This window comes from Pelophylax lessonae, assembly GCF_965119305.1.
Source record: "Pelophylax lessonae genome assembly, chromosome: 4".
NCBI classification, from domain to species: Eukaryota; Metazoa; Chordata; class Amphibia; order Anura; family Ranidae; genus Pelophylax; species Pelophylax lessonae.
This window is the reverse complement of record NC_138771.1, coordinates 546,239,316-546,261,342: the sequence shown is the minus strand read 5'-3', so window position 1 is coordinate 546,261,342 and position 22,027 is coordinate 546,239,316. Positions and strand designations below refer to the sequence as shown.

At 47.6% G+C, this 22,027-nt stretch overlaps 1 protein-coding gene across 2 annotated transcripts in view; it reads right to left on the bottom strand.

The window, feature by feature from the left end:
- Positions 1-22,027, bottom strand: part of LOC309552265 (oxaloacetate tautomerase fahd2, mitochondrial-like) — a 91,759-nt gene that overhangs the window by 41,939 nt on the left and 27,793 nt on the right. The window lies entirely within an intron of this gene.

Sequence of the window (22,027 nt, the reverse complement as noted above, 5' to 3'; positions counted from 1 at the left end):
AACACACTTTTAAAACAATAGAAACTAATTTAAACACATAAAAGATACTGAGAGACATAGCAAGAGCTATGGGAAACACAAAAATATTTCATTTTTAATGATTTATATAGTAAAATAACATTACAAAAAAAAACGCAATATACCGGGACCACAAAAACTGAACCGGGATGGAGCGGGGGTTTACTGTATATGGAATTTTTTTTTTTTTTTTTTTTTTAAAGCAGAGGGCCTAGAGAATAAATTGTTGGGTTTTGAAATTTTTTTTATGTCACACAGTATTTGTGCAGCAGTTTTTTTAAATGCAATTTCTTGGGGAAAAAATACACTTTCTTTTCGTACATCACGGGACACAGAGCCATAAATCATAACATATGGGTTATATAGCCACCTTTAGGTGAAGGACACTAACAAGCAATAAGAATTGATGCCCTCCTATATAACCCCTCCCACACAGGAAGTAACTCAGTTTTTCTGCCAGTGTCTAAAAGGTGATGGTCACTGTGGAGAGTCTCTTCACATTTTTCTTATTTTCTCTTCAAATGAAAAGAAGATTATGCTATTCATCCCGATCAAAGATCATTGAATCTAAGGGGTTAAGCTATTCGATCCTTTCTAAACAGTTAATGGACTAAAAAGATTGTACCTGAGCCTCGGAAAGCAGATACAAGGTTTTGCCTGTAATGCTATCCTTTTTAGGCGCTGGACCCTGGGATCCAGACCCCTGGAATACCAAACCCCAAAGGCGCTCTGTGCAGGGTGCTCTACAGGTCCAAGGCCCGTGGCCCCTCTTATATGGGGTACCCACTCCTTGAAGGTCGCCAAGACAAAGCTCGCCGTGGTGGGTGAAGATTGGATTCCTGTTTCCTGCGGTGGGACTGGGGAGTCCATTTTAAAATATTTACTTATTCAGCAAACCATAGAGGTAAAAATTGTTGGCATAATTGCAATTTGCAAATATTTTATGCGCTTTCCCTTTTAAAAGATAACCGAGACCATGTGCCATATGTATCCCTCCATGAGACTATGGATGTTATGCTTACAAGTTACATCTTGTTGAGGCTGTTATGGGATTGTTGCAAAGCTTGATTTAAATCGTTATTTCTTTCCCTTTTTTTTGACATTGTGTTTTACCCTGAGCTGATCACCTCGAGTATCAGCTGTGACAAACAAGATTCTGCCTAAGCTGCTCTCCCCCCATGTTTGTTGTGTTTGCCCTGGTGCATAAGTGTCTGCATGTTCATCTCTGCCTTGATCGGGTGTCTATGGCGTAGGCCTATTTGTGTGCGGAAATCGTCGCCTTTAAGTACAGGCGTACGCCGCATTGAGGGCGTGTTCTAACGCAATTGGCGTGCACGTGGATGCCACGTACCATGCCACACATGCATAAATGGGCGCGTTCTGTAAGGAGCTGTCTCCAACATACTAGCCTCTGTCATAGGCTGAAAGGGACACAGAAGCAGCAGCTGGGTGGTGTGAGTCACTGTGGGTTTATGTTACTGGCACAAACAGTTCCTGTATCTGGGGATAATCGGTGCTGTATGCATTAGGTAGTATAAGCTTGGCACTAGCCTTGAGTACACTTCAAGATAGTATCTCAAGTTTGTCTTTAAAGAAATGTTTGCCGGAAAAAGGGCCGGGGGGGGGGGTGGCACAGTTGGAGAAAGCACTGCGATGCCACCGTCAGGCCTTGAAGATCCTAGCCGTGTTTCCACTGTCTACTGCTCCTGAAGAGCCAGAGGCCTCTTGCCGATCTGAGCCATTGCGGTTGTCAGGCATAGCTTCTCCTAGTACTTCTGCCGCAACCTACGTCACTAAGGATGACTGGGCTGTGGCATTGGCCAGCCTTGAGGGTAGGATTGCTGGTATCATTAAAGCATCTCAAGGGAAGAAACGTGATAGATCTCTCTCACCTGAGCCACCCCTGAGTTAGTTCAGGATTGGGCAGAGGATGTGGAAGTAGTAACTGTTGATGACCCTATAGAAGGTCAAGCTGAGGTTTCCACTTCTGGGGACTCGGGGTCAGAGTCTCTATCTACCTCTCAGACCCAGAGATTGTTTATTCAGTCTCTTACTGAAATGGTCAGGTTTGGATACAAAATTTCCTCCCCTAGAGACAGCTGAAGTCTCTTTTTCCTCTCTAGGCTCATTGAACCCTACTCAAGTCCTCGGACCTTTCCCATACATCCACTCTTGGAGCAAGAAATGTATAAAGATTGGGACCATCCTGATAGGATTTTTGTTCCTCCCAAAAGGTTTTTATGATTGTATCCTATGGAGGAAAAGTTTACTAAGAAATGGAATATACCCTCAGTGCATATGAGCAAAATCCTTTGTTTAAAAAATTGGTCTGCGGAATTACCATATAAAAAATAACTGTCTGGCTTCCCTTTTCAGGGAGAATGTAATTTTTGGTGATGATCTGGATAAGTATATCCAAAAGATCTCGGGGGGGGGGGGGGGGGGGAAGAGAGAGTATGTTGCTACCCGTAAAAAGGAAGAGAAGAGCAAGCATCCTTCTTTCAAAAGCCCCAGCACTCCTAATACCAGTGCTTCTACTTCCAGACAGTGGCGACGGCCTCAATCATCTGGATCCCGAACCAAGCCTTCAAGGCAGGGTGAGAAAAAACCCTGGACCCAGAAATCAGCCAAGTCTTCTACTAAGCTCTCTCTGTGAAGAGGCGCCCCCATGCAGTTTTCAAAGGTTTGGGTGGAATTGATCCAAGATAACTGGGTTATTCTCCACCATTTCACAGGGGTACAAATTGGAATTTCGGGTGTTCCCATATCCCCCGTTTTATAAGGTCAAGTTTACCGATAGATCTCCTAAAAAGAAGGTCTCTCTTTCTGGCATTGGACCAGCTGTAGGCTCAAAAAGTGATAAAAAAGAGGTTCCGGAGGACAAAAAGTTCAAGGGTTTTTACTCAAACCTGTTCGTAGTCCCCAAACCAAAGGGGGATGTGAGACCTATTCTCGATATCAAAGCTTTTAACCAGTTTCTGAACGTTCGTACTTTCCGGATGGAGTCAATTAGTTCAGTTGTAACCTCCCTGCAGGGAGAGGAATTTCTAGCATCCATAGACATAAAGGATGCATATCTTCACGAGCTTATATTCCAGGCTCATCAAAGGTTCCTTAGCTTTGCAAAAGAGAACAGTCATTTTCAGTTTGTGGCCCTGCCCTTTGGGTTAGCCACAGCTCCAAGAGTTTTCACAAAGATCCTAGCTCCAGCGTTGGCTGTTCTAAGGTCCCAAGGGATATCTATAATAGGATATCTGGATGATCTATTACTAATAGATCGATCGGCTTCGGCTCTAAGCCAAAATGTCCATCAGACAGTACAGTTCTTAGAACGTCTGGGTTGGATACTGAACTTGGTAAAGTTCGCATTACAGCCGGTCCAGCGGCTGGAATATCTGGGTCTTCTTGTGGACACAGCACAGGCAAAGATATTCTTGCCAGCAAGAAAGGTCACAGACCTGAAGGATCAGGTTCGGTGCTTAGTAAGGCTGAGATATCCTTCTATACGTCTTTGAATTAAGTTATTGGGGAAGATGGTGTCCGCATTCGAGGCAATTCCTTATGCCCAATTCCATGCCAGACCCTTACAGAACAACATTCTGTCTGCCTGGACCAGAAAGGATCAGTCTCTGGACCAATGCATGTCTCTGGTACCAAGAGTACGTCAGAGTCTAAGTTGGTGGTTGTTGACCAGAAATCTGGGGAAAGGGAAATAATTTCTTCCAGTGACTTGGAAATTAGTCACTACAGATGCCAGTCTCTCCGGCTGGGGAGCGGTTCTGAAGAAAGCCACTGTCCAGGGGAAATGGTCTTGGGTAAAGAGAGGTCTCCCCATCAACATTCTGGAAATCCGAGCAGTCGGGCTTTGAAATTCTGGACGACCAGACTTCGGGGTCACCCTGTCGGGTACAATCAGACAATGCCACGGCTGTGGCTTATATCAAGGAGGCACAAAGAGTCGGTCAGCCCAGAAAGAGGTGGACTTCATCCTGTCTTGGGCAGAGAAGTTTGTGCCATGCCTGACAGCAGTTTTTATTCCGGGAATAGAGAACTAGCAGGCATACTATTTGAGTCCTCAACAGATGTTTCCGGAAGAATGGTCAATCTGCCTACGCTGGGGTGTATCAGATGTAGATCTGTTGGCATCCAGGTTCAACAAGTTGAAGAAAGTTATGTCCAGGACCAGGGATCCACTCACAGTGGGAGTGGATGCTCTGGTGACTCTTCGGGAGGAGCATTCCCTGATGTATGCCTTTCCTCCGTTGCAACTGATACCGTGTCTGTTGCGCAGAATCCAGCTAGAGGGGAAACAAGTAATTCTGGTATCTCCGGCACGGCCGAGGAGGGTTTGGTTTGCACAAATCCAGAGATTGGCCCCTCCACTGCGTCCGGACCTACTCTCTCAAGGTCCGATATTCCACCCTGCTGCACAGTCTCTAAATTTGACAGCTTGGCTATTGAAGCCTTAATCTTGGAGCAGCGGGGTGTATCTGGCCCTGCAGTTCATACACTGATAAACGCTAGAAAACCAGTCTCTAGAAATATTATATACAGAGTCTGTAAATCCTCTATTGCCTGGTGTGAGGCCAGGAAATGGCATCCTCGCAATTATATAAATCGGGAAAATTCTAGCTTTCCTTCAAGCAGGAGTAGATATGAAGTTTGCCTTGAGCACTATCAAAGGGCAGATTTCAGCCTTATCGGTTTTTTTCCAAGAACCGATCGCTTCCCATTCATTGGTTCAGACTTTCGCCCGGGGAATGTTACGTTTGGTTCCGCCTGTGAAGCCACCATTATGTCCTTGGGACTTAAATTTGGCGTTGACAGTTTTGCAAAAACAGCCTCTGGGGCAAGTTCCCCTGGATCTTTTGACCAGAAAACAGGTCTTTTTGATAGCGATAACTTCAGCTAGAAGGGTATCGGGACTAGCCGCTCTTTCTTGTAAAGAGCCATTCTTGATATTTCATCAAGATAGGGTGATTCTACGTCCACACCCAGGTTTTTTGCCCAAGGTTGTGTCTGCCTTTCATTTGATTTAGTACATTATACTACCTTCCTTTTTCCCAGATCCTCACTCAGAGGTAGAAAAGCTATTGCATTCTCTTGATGTAATGCGTGCACTTAAGTTTTACTTACAGGAAACAGCTCAGATTTGTAAGACCGAGACCTTGTTTGTGCTGCCAGCATATAAATCTACAATTTCTTTTTGGATTCGCCAGGTTGTTACCCAGATGTATGATTTAGTAAGGAAAGCTCCACCTTTTCCTGTAAAGGCACATTCTACCAGAAGAGTAGGTGCCTCTTGGGCACATCGCCATCAAGCCTCTATGGCTCAGATTTGCAAGGCCACGAGCTGGTCGTCAGGGCTTATGCATTCACTTGTTTCTATCGAGTGGATGTTGGGACCCAGGAGAAATCTGCATTTGGCCACAGTGTTCTGCAGGCAGCAGTGTAATCCTTTTGGGGTCAGATGAGGATATCAGATGTCCTATATGTTATGATTTATGGCTCTGTGTCCCGTAATGTACAAAAAGAAAAATAGATTTTTTAATACAGACTTATCTGTAAAATACATTTCTTGAAGTACATCACGGGACACAGAGGTCCCTCCCCTCTTTTATGGGGTCTTTATTGCTTGCTACAAAACTGAGGTACTTCCTGTATGGGAAGGGGTTATATAGGGGGGCATCAATTCTGATTGGTTGCCAGTGTCCTTCACCTAAAAAGTGGCTATATAACCCATATTTCTCTGTCGCTCATTGACAGACGCAGGACTGATATCTTGATATCCGTAGGGTTATACTGCCCCCTACAGGAGTAGGACACTAGGCAGGAAAAAAGTTCTGGCCACACCTATGGGCAGTCCCAGGGGGTATATCCTCTCTCTCCCTGCTATAGGATGTCAGTTTTTTTCTGCCTAGTCAGGAGTAAGGACCTAAGTTCCTTGCTGGGATCTCTGGTCCTGGCAAGCTTTTTTAGATAAATCTTTTTTTTTGTTAGCTTTATTCTTCAGTCGTTCCTGTGAGATCTTCAAGCAATTATGCCGGATCTGGGCGACGGGCTGGATGTTGAGATCCAGTGGTCACCCCAGCCGGCCTACGAGCGCGTGCAGACCCAGCTCCGCGCTGGGTCGGCCGCGACATAGTCCCGCTGGACGGGGACTGGCCCGCTGGTTAAACGTCCCGCCGAGTCGCATACGACTGGTCGATGGCCGAGTCTCAGCATCTCCTTTGAGCGACACCCCCCCACACTGGGCGGTGAGGGGTTTTTTCTGGAGTGGCGCCCGCTCTGTTCCGGTATGGTGAGTAAATGCTTCCCCCCTGCTCCTCATGGCTGACTCTGGGGTGGACCCGGGCCCCTCTCTGGGACGGTCGGACCCACACTAATCTAGGTTCCCCTGTGCACCCTCCCCCTGTGGTGTCCCTCTCCCCCCTCCCTTCCCCCCTATGGGGGGGGGGGGTGTTTGTGTGGGGTGGCTCGCTGTTCATGCAAGCCGCTAAGGGGGTGGGGGCTGTTGTGCGGGGGGCTTCCTCCCTGGCCTACCTGCCGATCGATCGTCTGTTAGTGGATGTGGGGACCCCCCTTCCCACCGCAGCGCTGGGTCGCCATTTGTTTGGAGTCCCTCATGTGGCTCATGGGGGCGGCCATCTTGGTACACCCAGCTTGTTTTGTTTGCAGAGCTGGGCAGCTGTGGGAGTTACTGAGGGCGTGTGAGGGGCGGAGCCCCTCCCTAGACCTGGGAAGATCGCTCCACAGGACTTCCTTGTCTTGCAGACAAACGCTGAGAGCAGTCCTGTTGAACTCTGGTGCATCGTGTGGTGAGCCTTTTGGGGGGTCTCTCTCTCTCTGCGGGGGTCTCGAGGCACGCTGTCTGACCATTGAGGGGCGCTGCAGCGCTGGGTGACATTTTGCAAAAAAAAAAGTTTTTTTCAATTTTGTCATATTTTGCTGACGGGTTCTCCTGGTGTTGCCATGGACCCTGCTGCCGATAAGCCGAGATCTCCGTGATTTCTATTTTCATAGACCCGCCGTGGCTTTTAAATTTAGGAGCCGAGATCAGGGAAGTCGCAGGGCTAGGAGCGGAGATGATTTCATGTACCCGCGGCAACAGCTGATGCGGTGTAACGTTAAAAAACCCTACCCGTGAAAACTCCCTACCCTCCGGAGCTGTGAGCATGCGCAGTGGTAAGCTGCTCAGCTGTTCCATGATGTATGTGCACAGGAAGTGACGAGGGTAGGGAATTTTCAGGAGGTAGGTTTTTTTAACGTTACTCCGGAACTAGACATATGCCGGTTTTCGGTAATTCGATATATCGCGGTATTGCATAGCCACGGTATTGTTATTGTGGCATTTTTAAAATACCGAGTTTCTGTGCTCCTTGGTCTGACTTGTGAATTGATACATTTCAGTGAGCTGGATGACTCATTCACTCACACAGCTAAGCCAGTAACTATAAACAAAAATGTTTACATTGTATCTTTTCCTTCCCTCTGCCAGGGAGAAAGGAAGTTTAACCTCTTAAAGACTGGATCTTTCTCTGACACTTGTTGCTTGCAAGTTAAAATCAGTTTTTTTTTTGCTAGAAAAGTACTTAGAACCCCCAAACATTTTATATATTTTTTTTAGCAGAGACCCTACAGAAAAAAAATGGCGATTGTTGTAATATTTTATGTCACACTGTATTTGCGCAGCAGTCTTTCAAACGCAATTAATAGACTTTAATGAATAAAAAAAAAAAAAAAACGTAACAGTAAAGTTATCCCAATTTTTTTTTTTGTTACACAGAGAATCGCGATCTTTATTCCAAGCTAAAAAATCGTGATTCTCATTTTGGCCAGAATCGTGCAGCTCTAATATATATATACACACACACGCATAGCAGCCCACATTACATTATTATATAGCCATCAAGCAGTGTCTGGCCTACCTGGTGATGACTGGTCCTGGCGCTCTGATCCGATGGCCTGGTCTTTAAAGGGGCAAATCCTTGCGATCCAGAAGTGGTTAAACCTGCAGGAGGACCGGTGTTTTTATCTATTAATGACTTTACTATTGCTTTAGGCCTGGTTCACATGTATGCGGGTTGGTGGTTCACATGTATGCGGGTTGGTGGTTCACATGTATGCAGGATGGCGGTTCACATGTATGCGGGTTGGCGGCCCACATTTGCACAGGCATAGCAGCCCATTGATTTGAACAGGCTGCTATGCCCTCATTTTCCGCAGAAAAAAGGTGCATGCAGCATTTTTTTTAAAATTCAGTGGCCTTGAAATCCATCCTGCTTTTGCACCATGCGACTAACCTGCAGTTCCTGCTCTGGCAAGCTTTCTGCATTTTTTGTATACGTAGGCACGGCATTTAAAAACAGTTTGCGTGTGCAGCAAAGGCAGGTAAGTCGCATGGTGCAAAAGAAGGATGGATTTCATGGCCACTGCATTTTTTTAAATTCTGCATGCACCTTTTTTCAGCTGAAAACGCAGGCATAGCAGCTCAAGCCCATTCACATCAATGGGCTGCTATGCCTGTGCAAATGTGGGCCGCCAACCCGCATACATGTGAACCACCAACCCGCATACATGTGAACCAGGCCTAAAGCGATAGTAAAGTAATTTATAAACAACACCTCCTTCAGGTTTAACCACTTCTTGACCACAAGGATTTGCCCTCTTAATGACCAGGCCATCGGATCGGAGCCGAGCGCCAGGACCAGTTATCACCAGTTAGGCCAGACACTGCTTGATGACCTATTTTAGGCCTGGTTCACAGAGTCTGTACTGACTGACTATATAATAATGTGCATAATAATGTGCATAAGCGAACCAAAGCCCCTAAATTCAGCAATGAAATTGAAGTGAGGTGGAAATTTAATAATTTAAATTTAATAATAGAATACCGTGATAATACCGTATACCGTGGCAAAACCTTAATCAATTAATCGCAGCATGAAAATCTGATACCGTCACAAGCCTATCCGGAACTAAATCACTGGCCTGTTTAATTCCATTGTTATAGTAACGTCTCCTCCCTCAGTGCGATATATATCTATTACCATCATCATCTTGCCACACAATTACTTTACTGGCTAAGCGTAACAATCCTCAATTAGGCAACAAATTAAAATATAAATGCTTAAAATAAAAAAAAAAAATATATATTATATATATTAAAAAACAACATAAACGTTGGTTTTATATAATCCTCTGAGAGGGAGGCATGTGTGTCAATATAGGTATTCATATAGGTAAGATCAACCCTTATATAAAAAAAACTGGTAGGGACCTATTATAGTGCATGTTCCCAGGTAGGTATGCTGATTGGCTCTCTGTTTGGTAATATATGTTAATGGAGTCAGGAGTATTATATTAACCCTTTCTAGTCAGAGTGAAATATCTGAGATTAGAACCCTGGATAATCATAATTAGTAGTAAAGGGCGATAGTTGGATATAAAACAATTTATGTATAGACGCTCCACCTCAACTCTGCATCTTTCTTAGAGCTTCATAGCTGCTCTGTTCCTCATGGACCCTCTCTACAGCTTCCTAGCTGCTCTGTCCCGCATGGGCTCTCTCTCAGGCTCGGGCCTTGAAAGAACAGCACACACCTACGCTATTAGTGGGTCTGTTTTCTCCAAAGCCTGGCCCAGACTGCCTTATCACACAGTGGCGGGACACTTCTGTGCCAGCCGATAGCTGCGTAGGCCCAACTCTTTTCCCAGGTATGTTTCCACAGGCACTTCACCTCTGTGCCAGCTGTCACGACCAGGAGTACTAGCCTGTCCAACCATATTTCTGAAGGGGCACTCTGCCCACATCTTTTTCTGGGTGTGCTTCAACAAGCACTTCTTCCTGAACAGTTAGATCCCACTGGTATCTCTACTACCCCTTCTACCTTCTGGCCTTGGGTTTATACATTTCTTTCTTCCTCCTCCAGATCTACTCTCCTAGGACTGTAGGGGACCTACTTCTATGACACCTGTCCGGGGACTCACCTCTCTCACTATCGGATTCAACCTTAGCTCTCATGATTTGTCTTTCAGGTTCGCTAGCCGGTGGGGTTACCCTTGGCAACTAAATCACCGGAGATTAAAAGATGTATGGGGTGTTTTGATTTATACTTACCTAGGTGGATGCAGCGTCTGTCCCCCAACGCCTTTAACACTGAGAACCGAGCGATCGAACACCGATTGCTCGGTTCTAACAGCTCTGTGACCAGAGAGATGGTGACTGTCATTCAGCAGCACTCTGGTCTGCCCCCCATGCTCACTGGAGTTCTGGGCTGTGGAGGGGTTGGGAGAAGCCGGCTCAGGCTCTCAGCGGCTTGCCGAGAGGCTGAGCCCAATGCTGGTCCAGGCATGTGGGCAGATCTCGACTCCATTTTCACAATCTTGCCCGAGCCTGGCCAGCTATGTGACGTCAGCCAACAGTGAGCTTGTCTGCTGAAACCAGGTCAAAGGAGTGAAAAACAAACTGCACTCCTGTCTACAGGAGAAGTACAGTCAAACGAGATTCCCCTTTAACACCCCATTCTTCTGTTTATCAACAATAGCAACATTCCATAATGGATTGCTCAGCTCAAAATGGTCACCATCATGCGGAGTCTCATTGTTTTGCTAGGACAGTGTCTGCAGCGGGACCACCTACAGGCAAGTGGTTACTCCCTATGAGACCATCCCAAAGTCTCACATTGCCCTCAGTTATTCAATACTCCATAAGCAACTGTTCTACCAACCGACCCTTTTCAACACATTTGTGTACACGAGTCTCTTTAAACATTTCTGTGTCCATTGGTACTTTAACCAATACCTCTGACCTGTCCACCAATGCTCCAGAGTGTGTTTCATGCACAAGATCAGTAGGAAGCAACCCACCACACTGAGACAACTTTCAACATTATCACAAAACATTGCATCACATAACTCCATTCTTGGCGACCTTTGCCTAGTACAGCCTGCAGTACCCTTGATACAAGTTTTCCTGACCCAGAAGAAAAACACACTAGTTGTACACTCCATGAGTCTAACAATTTCTTTAAGCATGTCTGTCACTACAAGACACACCACACCATTCTTTTCTTTATACGTTGTGGGCAAAACTCTGGCCGTGCGTTTGTGCCCACTTGGTCCTTCTGTCATGAGAGGGTTAATCTTTCCAGCAGCCAATGCGCCCTGGTTTATAGGCTCTAACAGACTCTTCTCCTTGCACAGCAGCAATAGTGTCCACCTCACTGTCACACTTGAAGGTTTCCGTTAATAACACCATTAACTTTATGGCCAAACTAGCCTATTCTATCCTGTCTGTGCTCTAAGCACCTGCACTCCATAGCACTGCTCCATCTGCCCAAGGAGAGGAGGAGGTACTCAATAGCCTCTGACACATTACACTTGTCAGTTTTCACATCACATTGCAATACCACATTTGCACCACCGTGCACCGACGGTGCTTCATTAACTTCATAAGACTCTGCTGTTTTAGCCCTAGCAGGCTGCATTAACCCAATATTTACCTCAGCATTTTTTTTTTTTTCTCAAATATTTTATTGATTTTTTTCAACATACACTTTAAAACAGAGGCCCAAAATATAAATCATACACATTATCCCATGAATAGAGTAATCAATTTAACGTTTTCTCTCAATATTCACAAAGTAAGCATTTTTAATCTCCATAAACACATTTATTTATTTTCCCTTCAAAAGATTTTTATTTAAAAGGAATAAACGTTACATGGTGAACTTAAACTTTGGGCATAAAGGTTTTACAGATGTGTACAGGAAATAGTACAGATTGAGACACCTCATACAATTTTTGTATATAAAAAAAAAAAAGTATAACATTCAGTCAGTCATTCTGTTGTGTGCCTTATACTAGCATACCCATCCAAATGGGTTGCAACTAGCTGTATACAATATATACAACATTTAACTCTTATGGAAACCAGTGTGTCTGTAGTTGGAGCTTAGCTCCCTAGCTTACTAAGCATACATAATAAAGATATAAGCTCACTTACATTATTGGATGGAAGAGTAAGAAGAAGGGTCAAAAGAAAGTGGGGGGGAGGCTTTTCCCCGCCCGGTTCTTCGCAACATCACAGGCCATGTTTATTACAGATCTGTGGCTGTAGCAAAGTGTGTATATTTTCAAATGATATGACTCGGTCATCAGTTGCTAAGACTGGGATCTCCTAAACACAACCCTTGTGTAGTGGTGGGAAATCCCACGTCCTCAATGGTGTGTAGAAGGAAACGTGTATGAGGTGGGTGGGGTGGTCACAGGAGGTCTATTTATCTGGTTAATTCTGTTCGGTTGCTTGGGTTTGGCGACATAAGCTTTTTATATGTCAGTTGCTTGAAAGTGGATCCCATCCGCCCAGGTGTGTGGGAATTCAGTAGGTGTATCTTTGGCTATACAGATTGGTTCCTCCATCTCTGCAATTCTGCTTATTCACTTGAGCCATTCAGCCATGGAGGGGGGACAAGATGATCCCCAATGTACCGGGATGCATAGTTTTTCAGCATTAAAGAGGAAGTAAACCCTCCTCTGCAACTTGTACCTATAGGTAAGCCTATATTAAGGCTTACCTATAGGTACTGTAAATATCTCCTAAACGTGCACCGTTTAGGAGATATTTACCTTACATGCAGCCAGTGACGTCACTGGTGCATGGGCTCTGAAGGAACGGCTGCTGGTGCCGTTCCTTCAGAGCCCCGTGCTGTGACCGTCGGCTCCCGCGCGAGAGTGATGTCAATCAGATGGCCGGATGCCGCGATCCCGGAAGACGGGCGACTGGACATGTCGCCCGTCATACAGGTAAGCGGGCGGCACGGCGGGGGCTCGTTCTAAGGCAAGTATTTTATAATGAGCTAGTATGCGATGCATACTAGCTCATTATGTGTTTGTCTTTCAGGTTGCAAAAAAAAAAAGTTTCATGGGTTTACAACCTCTTTAATCTTGTGGATATTTAGAGATGTAGGTTATGTCTGTGTCTGTATTGCTGAGTGGTGTAGTAGCAACTGGGCTGGTGTAAATTCTAGGGACATGTTGGATATGCTGTTTAAGATGTTGTGAACTTGGGTCCAGAACCTATGGATTAATGGGCAGATCCACTAAATGTGAAGGAAGGAGCCTCTTTCTTACATCGCCAACATCTATCGGTGATGTCTGGATTGAATTTATGTAGTAAAGCTGGTGTGCGGTACCATTGAGTCAATATTTTGTAGTCTTTCTTCCTTAGGACTGTGACATTTATAGATCCTCTGTGGACGAGTATAAAAATACGTTCCCAGAGGTCTTCAGAGAGATCAAGCTGTATTTCTCTTTCCCAGGCCTTACTGATCCTACCTGATTTGAGGGAACACATTTATTTTTACCACTTGTCTTCCTGCTACACATTACATTACAATACCTGAAGACGAGTCCTTATCAGTTTTCAGTCTTGCTGCGGGTTCAGCATTAACCCCTGCTTCCCCACTGCACAGCAGCAAGTCTCTCTTGAAAACAGTGTGGCACTTTCATTTTTTTTTTTTTTTTTATTATTCACTTGGTGGGGCACCACTTATTATTAAAGGGTGCTAACTGATTCTGCTAAGCCCCCTGGAAAAATCAACATGGGGTCAAGGGGCTTTGCCAGGGGGTAAGTGTTCCAGTGTTCTTCCAAACAGCTAAAGTTCAGTCTGATTTTTAGTTCAGATCAAACCTTAAAAAGTAATTGTTATGTGTACAAAAAATAAATACTTTACAAACATGTGATTTTGTACAGAGCAGCCCAATCCTCCACGTCTGGGGTCGCCCACTGTTGCACATGGCACCTCCTGCCTTCCAAATGCCCCTAGCAAGCCACCTGTTAGGGGTGCACTTGTGCAGGCTCGATCTCGAGCTGCACTGTGTGCTATTATTGACACACACAGTACAGCTAAACTACCCTCCCGTCCGCTCCCTCATCACTGGGTTTAATTGACAGCAGCAGGAGCCAATGCTTCCCGCTGCCTCAGTCCAGTGAGGAAGCCGAGAGCGAGCAGTGCAGCTGCTGTCGGACACAATGCTGGATTGAGATCAGGCCCAAGTAAGTATTTGGGGGGAGCTCCACCTCTGCATCAAAGGTGAAAAAAAGAAATAAACTTTTAGAATTTACAACCACTTTAAGCTCATACCTACTAACCACAATGTGAAAACATTGAAGTTAAATGAGATTTCTCTTACGTCCTCCGACAGTCACCGCCATCTTCATATTCGTCACAATGGGGTATTAGACTTTGCTCCGAAGGAGTAGCTAGGCAACAGAATATGTCAATATAAAGGCTTTTAACATATCCCACCCCCAGGGGGTGGTCCCCTCAGTCAATACCCTCCTACTTCCTGTATCCATACTTCAGTTTCAATGTCTAGCTTGTCAGGAGTAGCTGGTTGTCTCTATGCTGGGGCATTTTGTCTCAGCCTTTATTTTCTCTTTGATTTTCTTTGAGTTTTTTTCTCTTGCTTTACTCAGCTGTTATTTTTTCAGCGTTAGTTCTTTTGATGAAGAGGATTCGTGCGGGCTGGGTCTCGGGCTGATCCCCCTGGTCGCAGGTTGTGGGTCGGTGGCTTCCCAGCCTGCCATCGAGCGTTCAGCCAGGTATCGCTCCTGGCGCAGTGAACGACCCATCCCTGCTCGGTGCAGGGATGCTTGGTGAGGTGGCTACCTCACTGGACGCTGTGCGGTTTCTTAACCCACCATTATGCTGCGTCCTGGATGCAACTCTCCTTGCCTTGTGTGCAGCGGTTTGTTCGCCTGTGCGAGGTAAGTGTATTTATGTGGGGACCTGTCTGTTTTGGGAGGGCTGTCAGTCTGGGACTGTGTTACCCTGCCTGTGTTCACACTGTGGATTTGTTTTGTCCCTGTCTCTCTGGCTGCATGCTGTGGGCTACAAGGAGGGGGGGCTGTGCTGCACTGTCTGTGTCAGCCTGTGTATGTGTGAAGGCTGTGTGCTGTGGGACATGCTTTTGACAATGTTGGGGCACTTTACAGCGATCGCTGCGGCGATCCGCCATGTTTTTTTACATGAGTGGTGTTACATGCATCACTGTAGTGGGGGGAGCGGCGGTTTCAGCGCCAAACGACGCCATTTTGCCTGCACTCGCCCAGCCGCATGTTTTAACTGCGGGCGGCCATTTTCTTGTAGCCTTCCATAGGCTTTAACAGAGCGCCCTGATTACATCACTTCCTCTTTCCTGATGTGCACCGATCGAGGCGGCAGCTACAGCGAAGGTCTCCTCAGGTTTTTACCCTTTCTGATCTTCCTTTATCCATTGCCTGGGTTCTGTGTCTTCCCCGTGGGGGTCTCAATTGTGCTGTGTGTCTGTGCGGTGGGCTGCTCTCACCGCGCTTGTTAAAGGGGCAGTTAACCCCTTCTTGGCCAGCAATAATTTTTGGGCAATGGATTCTCAGGAGGGCAAATTTCCTACCACATTGATGGGTAGTCAGGGGACTGCTGTTTCCCCCCCCAGGGGGAGATTTGGCTGCGATTGTGGCTAATCTGGCAGCACAGGTGCAAATGCTGGTGGCTAATCAATCCACAAAAAGGTCCAGAGATTCAATTTCCTCTGGTTCAGAGGGTGATGGTGCAGGGGCTGGTATGGCCGGGGTCTCCTTATCAGGGTCCCGTTCCTCCCTGGATCTTGTGGGGTCCGAGGTGGAGGCTGAGGTTGAAGGGGTGGATGATTCTCCCCCTGGCTCGTCTGAAGAGCTTGCACTCATGGATGAAATGGTTGCTTCTATTAAGCATACGCTGCGCTTGCAGGATGAACCGTGTCCGCCTGCTGCCTTGGCAGCTTATGGGACAAAGAGACGGCGCAAAACATCGCAGGTTTTTCCCTGCACGGATGACTTTCAGAACGCTGTTAAGGAACAATGGCGTAATATCCGCAAGCCTTTTGCTGTACCCAGTAGGTTCAAATTGCGTTATCCTTTCACGCCCGCTACTGACGAGCGTTGGTGTGTACCACCTCCGGTGGATCACGCGATCGCGGTTTTTAATAAGTCCACTGCGATTCCTGCTGAGGATACCCCGGTGTTCCGGGATGCCACGGACAAGAGGCTGGAGTCTCTTGCCCGTCATACCTATTCTATTATGGGTTCTATGCTGAAAGCTCTGTTTGCTTCCCTTATGGTGGCCCAGGCGGTCGCGAGTTGGACGCAGGTGCTTAGACGCGTTTTGGTGGCTGATTCCGCCCCACAGGCGACATTGGACATGGTGGATCAAATCCATCAGGGTGTCATGTATTTGTGGGATGCGGACTTGGATATGGTCCCGTTGGCCGCACGTGTACACGGTGTGGCGGTGCTGTCTCCCCGTTTGGTTTGGTTAAAGTGTTGGTCGGTGGACCAATCTTCGCGCAAGACCTTAGCCAATCTACCTTATGACGGTTCTCGCCTTTTTGGCGAATCCTTGGATACTCTGATAAAGGAGATCACAGGGGTAAGAGCACGCTCTTGCCCCAATCCCAAAAGGCTAAGGCGACTCCTGGTAAGAAGCATGCTTCCTTTCGGCCCTCTCAGGGGTCCTTTCGTGCCTTTCAGCCGCATTATAAGGGCAAGCCGTTCAAAGGTCAGGGCTCCCAAAAGAAGCCGTGGACAGGTAAGCAGAAGTCCGGCCAGTCCGGATCCGCTGCCCACAACAGTGCGGCCTGAAGGGGCGCCCTCACTCGGTTCTGGGGTGGGGGGACGCTTGCTCGGTTTTCCACAACCATGGCTGACCCGTGTTCGGGACAGGTGGGTTCAGGAAATCGTTCGATCTGGTTACAAGATCGAGTTTCTTTCTCGGCCGGAGAGCAGACTTTTTCCCTCAAATCTTCAACTGTCTCCGGAGCGTTTGCGGGATCTGCACCTAGCGGTGCGGGACCTGAGGGCTCAGGGAGTGGTGGTTCCGGTACCTCATCGGGACAGATTTCGGGGGTTCTATTCCAATCTGTTCACCGTGCCCAGGAAGGAGGGCAAGGTACGTCCAATTCTGGACTTAAAGGCTCTGAACCGCTTTGTGTGGGTTCGCAAGTTCCGCATGGAATCTCTGCGGTCGGTGGTGGCTGCCCTGGTTCCGGGGGAATTCATGGCCTCCATCGACTTGAAGGATGCGTACCTACACATCCCCATTTTCGAGGGTCACCAGAGGTACCTTCGATTCGCCATTGCGGAGGATCACTACCAATTCGTGGCGTTACCTTTTGGCCTCGCTTCGGCTCCGCGGGTTTTCACCAAGGTGCTTGCACCACTGCTGGCCTTGTTAAGGGCCCAGGGCATCTCTGTCCTGGGGTATCTGGACGATATTCTGGTTCGGTCTGCGACCAGCCAGGGTCTGGAGACGGATCTGTCCGTCACGGTGCAGACTCTACAGGAGTTTGGTTGGACGATAAATTATCCAAAGTCGACGCTGTGTCCGTCGGTTCGTCTTCCCTATTTGGGGATGATCCTGGACTCGGTCCAGGCGAAGGTCTTCCTACCGGACGACAAACTCAAGATTCTTCAGGGAGAAGTCCAGTCCCTCAGGGACGTTTCCGTGCTCATCCCTGCGGAAGTGCATGCGGTGTCTGGGACTGATGGTCTCGGCTTTCGAGGAGATTCCCTTCGCCCAGTTTCACACGAGGAGTCTCCAAGCGGAGATCCTGTCCAGGTGGGACGGGCGTCCGCAATCTCTGGATATCCAGGTTTCGTTGAGCCATCGCACCAGAAGAGATCTTCTGTGGTGGCTCCAGTCCCCGGCGGTGTCGGGGGGGAAAGTCTTTTCGTCCTCTTTCATGGACGGTGATCACCACGGATACCAGCCTGTCGGGGTGGGGTGGTGTTCTGGGCGTTCTGTCCGCCCAGGGGACTTGGTCGGAGGAGGAATCCTCCCTTCCAATCAACATTCTGGAGTTGCGTGCGATAAATCTCTGCCTTCAACATTGGACGGACAGGCTGCGCGGCTGTCCGGTTCGGGTGCAGACGGACAATGCCACAGCGGTGGCTTATGTCAATCACCAAGGGGGCACCAGGAGTGCCCGAGCGGCTCGGGAAGTGGCCGACATTCTTTCTTGGGCCGAGACTCATGTCCCGGCGATATCGGCAGTGCACATTCCGGGGGTGGAGAACTGGCAGGCGGATTATTTGAGCCGCCAGACCCTGGATCAGGGGGAATGGTCTCTCCACCCGGATGTCTTCCAGATGTTGTGCGCGAAGTGGGGTCTTCCGGATGTGGACCTGTTCGCGTCTCGTCTGAACAACAAGGTGAAAGGGTTCGTGGCAAGAACGCGCGATCCTCGGGCAGACGCGTTAGTAGCCCCGTGGCATCAGTATCGGCTGCTGTATGCGTTTCCGCCGATTCAATTGCTGCCCAGGTTCCTTCGCAGGTTGTACTCAGAACCACACACGGTGATTCTTGTGGCACCGGACTGGCCTCGCCGGTCCTGGTACGCGGATCTCGTGAACCTGGCGGTCGACGCTCCTTGGCGTCTGCCTCTTCGAGAAGATCTCCTGTCTCAAGGGCCGATATTCCATCCTGCTTTACAGTCGCTGGCTTTGACGGCCTGGCTGTTGAAACTGAGGTCCTGGAAGATAGGGGTCTTTCTCCGGAGGTCATTCACACTTTGATTAACGCGAGGAAGTCTTCCCCGGGGAAGGTATATCACCGTGTTTGGAAAGCCTATTTTGCCTGGTGTGAGTCCAGGGGGTTTTCACCTCGCACATACTCTGTGTCTAGGGTGTTGTTTTTCCTTCAGACGGGTGTCGACCAGCGTCTGGCGCTGGCTACGGTCAAGGGTCAGGTATCTGCGCTGGCTGTTCTCTTTCAACGTCCTGTGGCATCTAACTCTTTGGTTAGTACCTTTGTTCAAGGGGTGCAACATCTGGTCCCTCCTAGGAGGGATCCTTTGCCCCCTTGGGACTTGAATCTTGTTCTGTCCGTGCTACAACATGCTCCCTTTGAACGGATCAGGAAGATCTCGTTGCCCATGTTGTCCAAAAAAGTCGCTTTTTTGGTGGCGATCACTTCGGCTCGTAGGGTTTCGGAGCTGGCAGCTTTGTCCTGCAAGTCTCCGTATCTGGTCATTCATCTGGATAAGGTGGTCTTGCGACCTAACCCTTCTTTTCTTCCGAAGAGAGTTTCGGAGTTTCACATCAATGAGGACATTGTCCTGCCTTCGCTCTGCGCGAAGCCCAAACATCCGAAGGAGGTGGAGCTGCATTCCTTGGATGTTGTTCGGGCGATTAGGGTTTACCTGAAATCGACTGCATCTTTCCGCAAGTCGGATTCCTTGTTTGTCCTTCCTGAGGGACCTCGGAAGGGCATGGCTGCGTCGGCCTCTACCATCGCCAAATGGATCAGACAGACTGTTGAACAGGCCTATGCTTTGAAGGGGAAAGTTCCCCCTGTGCCTGTGAAGGCGCACTCTACGAGATCTCTGAGTACGTCTTGGGCCTGTCGGCATGGGGCTTCTGTGGCCCAGGTGTGTAAGGCGGCGACTTGGTCGACCGTGCACACTTTCACAAAATTCTACAGAGTGGATGTTCAGGCATCGGCAGATGCTTCCTTTGGCCGCAAGGTTCTTAGTGCGGCAGTTCCTTAGAGCTCTTTGTATGGGCTCCTTGGCTGTTTGGGATACATGTTGTTATCCTTAGGTTATTTGTTTTTCCTGGGTTATTGCTTCTGTTGAGCAAGTTTTTTCTACTGTTGCCCAGCTGGTTTCCTTCCTTTGGTAAGGTTCTTTTCTCTGATGTGGAGACTGCGTTGCCTTTAGGCGCGGCTGCGTTTCCCACCCCTCATGTTTGCACTGCTTTGGGACGTCCCCATTGTGACGAATATGAAGATGGCGGCGACTGTCGGAGGACGTAAGAGAAAACGGAATTTTTGTAAAATCTTACCTGTAAAATTCCTTTCTCTGAGTCCTCCGACAGTCGCCGCCCCCGCCCCTCTTCTGGGGTTTTTGGTTGTATACTCTACTGCTATTCCACTGAAACTGAAGTATGGATACAGGAAGTAGGAGGGTATTGACTGAGGGGACCACCCCCTGGGGGTGGGATATGTTAAAAGCCTTTATATTGACATATTCTGTTGCCTAGCTACTCCTTCGGCGCAAAGTCTAATACCCCATTGTGACGAATATGAAGATGGCGGCGACTGTCGGAGGACTCAGAGAAAGGAATTTTACAGGTAAGATTTTACAAAAATTCCGTTATCTCATTTAGATTACTTACAACCCCCCTGCAGAAGCAAGTCACATGCTGATGACCAGGAATGAAAGACCATTATTGTTACTGCAGAGATAGAGAGGCTCAGCTCTATCAGGTCCCATCTGGATTGCTCCAACTGCCTATTAACCAGAATAATAAAATTCAAAAGAAAAAGAGACTAAAATAGATACAATGAATTTACAAAAACAACCTATTAATCCTGCCGGTTACAATTACCGTGTTATATGCTCTGGGTAACCGTTATACCCCCATAATATCAAAACACTCACATACGTTTTGGCAATGTTGGTCGTCATCTCTTAAAACAGCCATTGCACCAGTTTCTATCAGAACAGAACTAACTCAATCTTATCTAACCATTTACACAACGTATTTTTATCTGTGCACCATATTAAAAAGGGCAAAACTCTCCTAATTTGGAAGAACTGACTATGCCAAGTTACAGATACTTTGAAACTTATGTTTTTATTGTACTCAGAAGTGTAAATATTTGGATTGCAATAACAACCCAAAAGTATTGTTGAATCAAAATGGTTTCCTTTTTTCTTTTGGATCAAAACCTTTGAAAATTAAAATAACAGGAACAATGTGAGAATATGCATAAAGTGCTGGGTGATTCCTCCACTGCAAGTGCACAAATCCGCCACCAACTGCAAATCTGCTTACCAGAAAGCAAGTAATATGAGGCTTTATAACACCAATAGCAGATGTATTCCAGGAACCACAGAACATCAATAGGCCAGTGTAGTCTGGAGGGATGTCCACAACTAAAGATGAGCGGGCTGTGTGTCTCACCTAAGTGACAACTCCTATCCCAACTCAAGGTCCACGGGTGAGTAGAACGGCCATTATGAAACAAATAAGTATGGGAGGCTCCATAGTGTAAAACCATATATGCAATTTATTAGAATTAAGAAAAACACTTACAATTGCGAAGAGTAAAAGCACTAAAACAAATTCAAAGGAGCCCCCACCAGGTAAAGCCCCAACCGCCGACCGTGTACCCCCACCGCCAGCACAGCACCCTGCCCCCACCCTCCACAGGAGGTGAACCAAACCACCCCACAACCCCAGCATAGTGGAGGGGGGGGGGGCGAGATGGCCCATAGGGACCACCAGACCAATGGGGGGGGGGTGCCTAACGGGAAGGAGGGGAACCCAGGGGTCTGACATCCACCCCAAAACACTCCAGGGGGAGATGGGGGAAAGTTACTTACCATACCAGGAACCAGGCAGGCACCGCTCCAGACAGAACCTCCTCGCCATCGAAATGGGGGGCTGTCAGCCAGGAGGCACGCTGCGACTCGGGCCGAGACCTGATCATATGCAACCTCACGGGGCATTTAACTCGCAGGCCAGCTCCCGTCCAGTGGGTCTTTGTTGCGGCCGACCCAGCGCGGAGCTGAGGTCTACGCGCACTCGCTGGCCAGGCTGAGGTGATTACTGGATCTAGATTATCCAGCCCGTTGTCCAAACCGGCAGTTTATTTTTTTAATCCTGTTTTTTTTTTTCCTGTGAGATCTACAATCTATCTAAAAAGAAAAAATTGCCAGGACCAGCAAGGAACTAGGTCCTTACTCCTGACTAGGCTATAGCAGAGAGAGGGTGTATACCCCCTAGGACTGCCCATAGGCAGAGCCAGACTTTTTTTCTGCCTAGTGTCCTACTCCTGTGGGGGGGGGGGGCAGTATAACCCAATGATTAGGAAGATATGGAGCTGTGTCCGTCAATGAACGAAAGAGAAATAATGTTTATAGGTTCAAAGTAATTTTCTGGCAAAAAAAAGCTGATTTTTAGATGTATGTATCAGGTGTT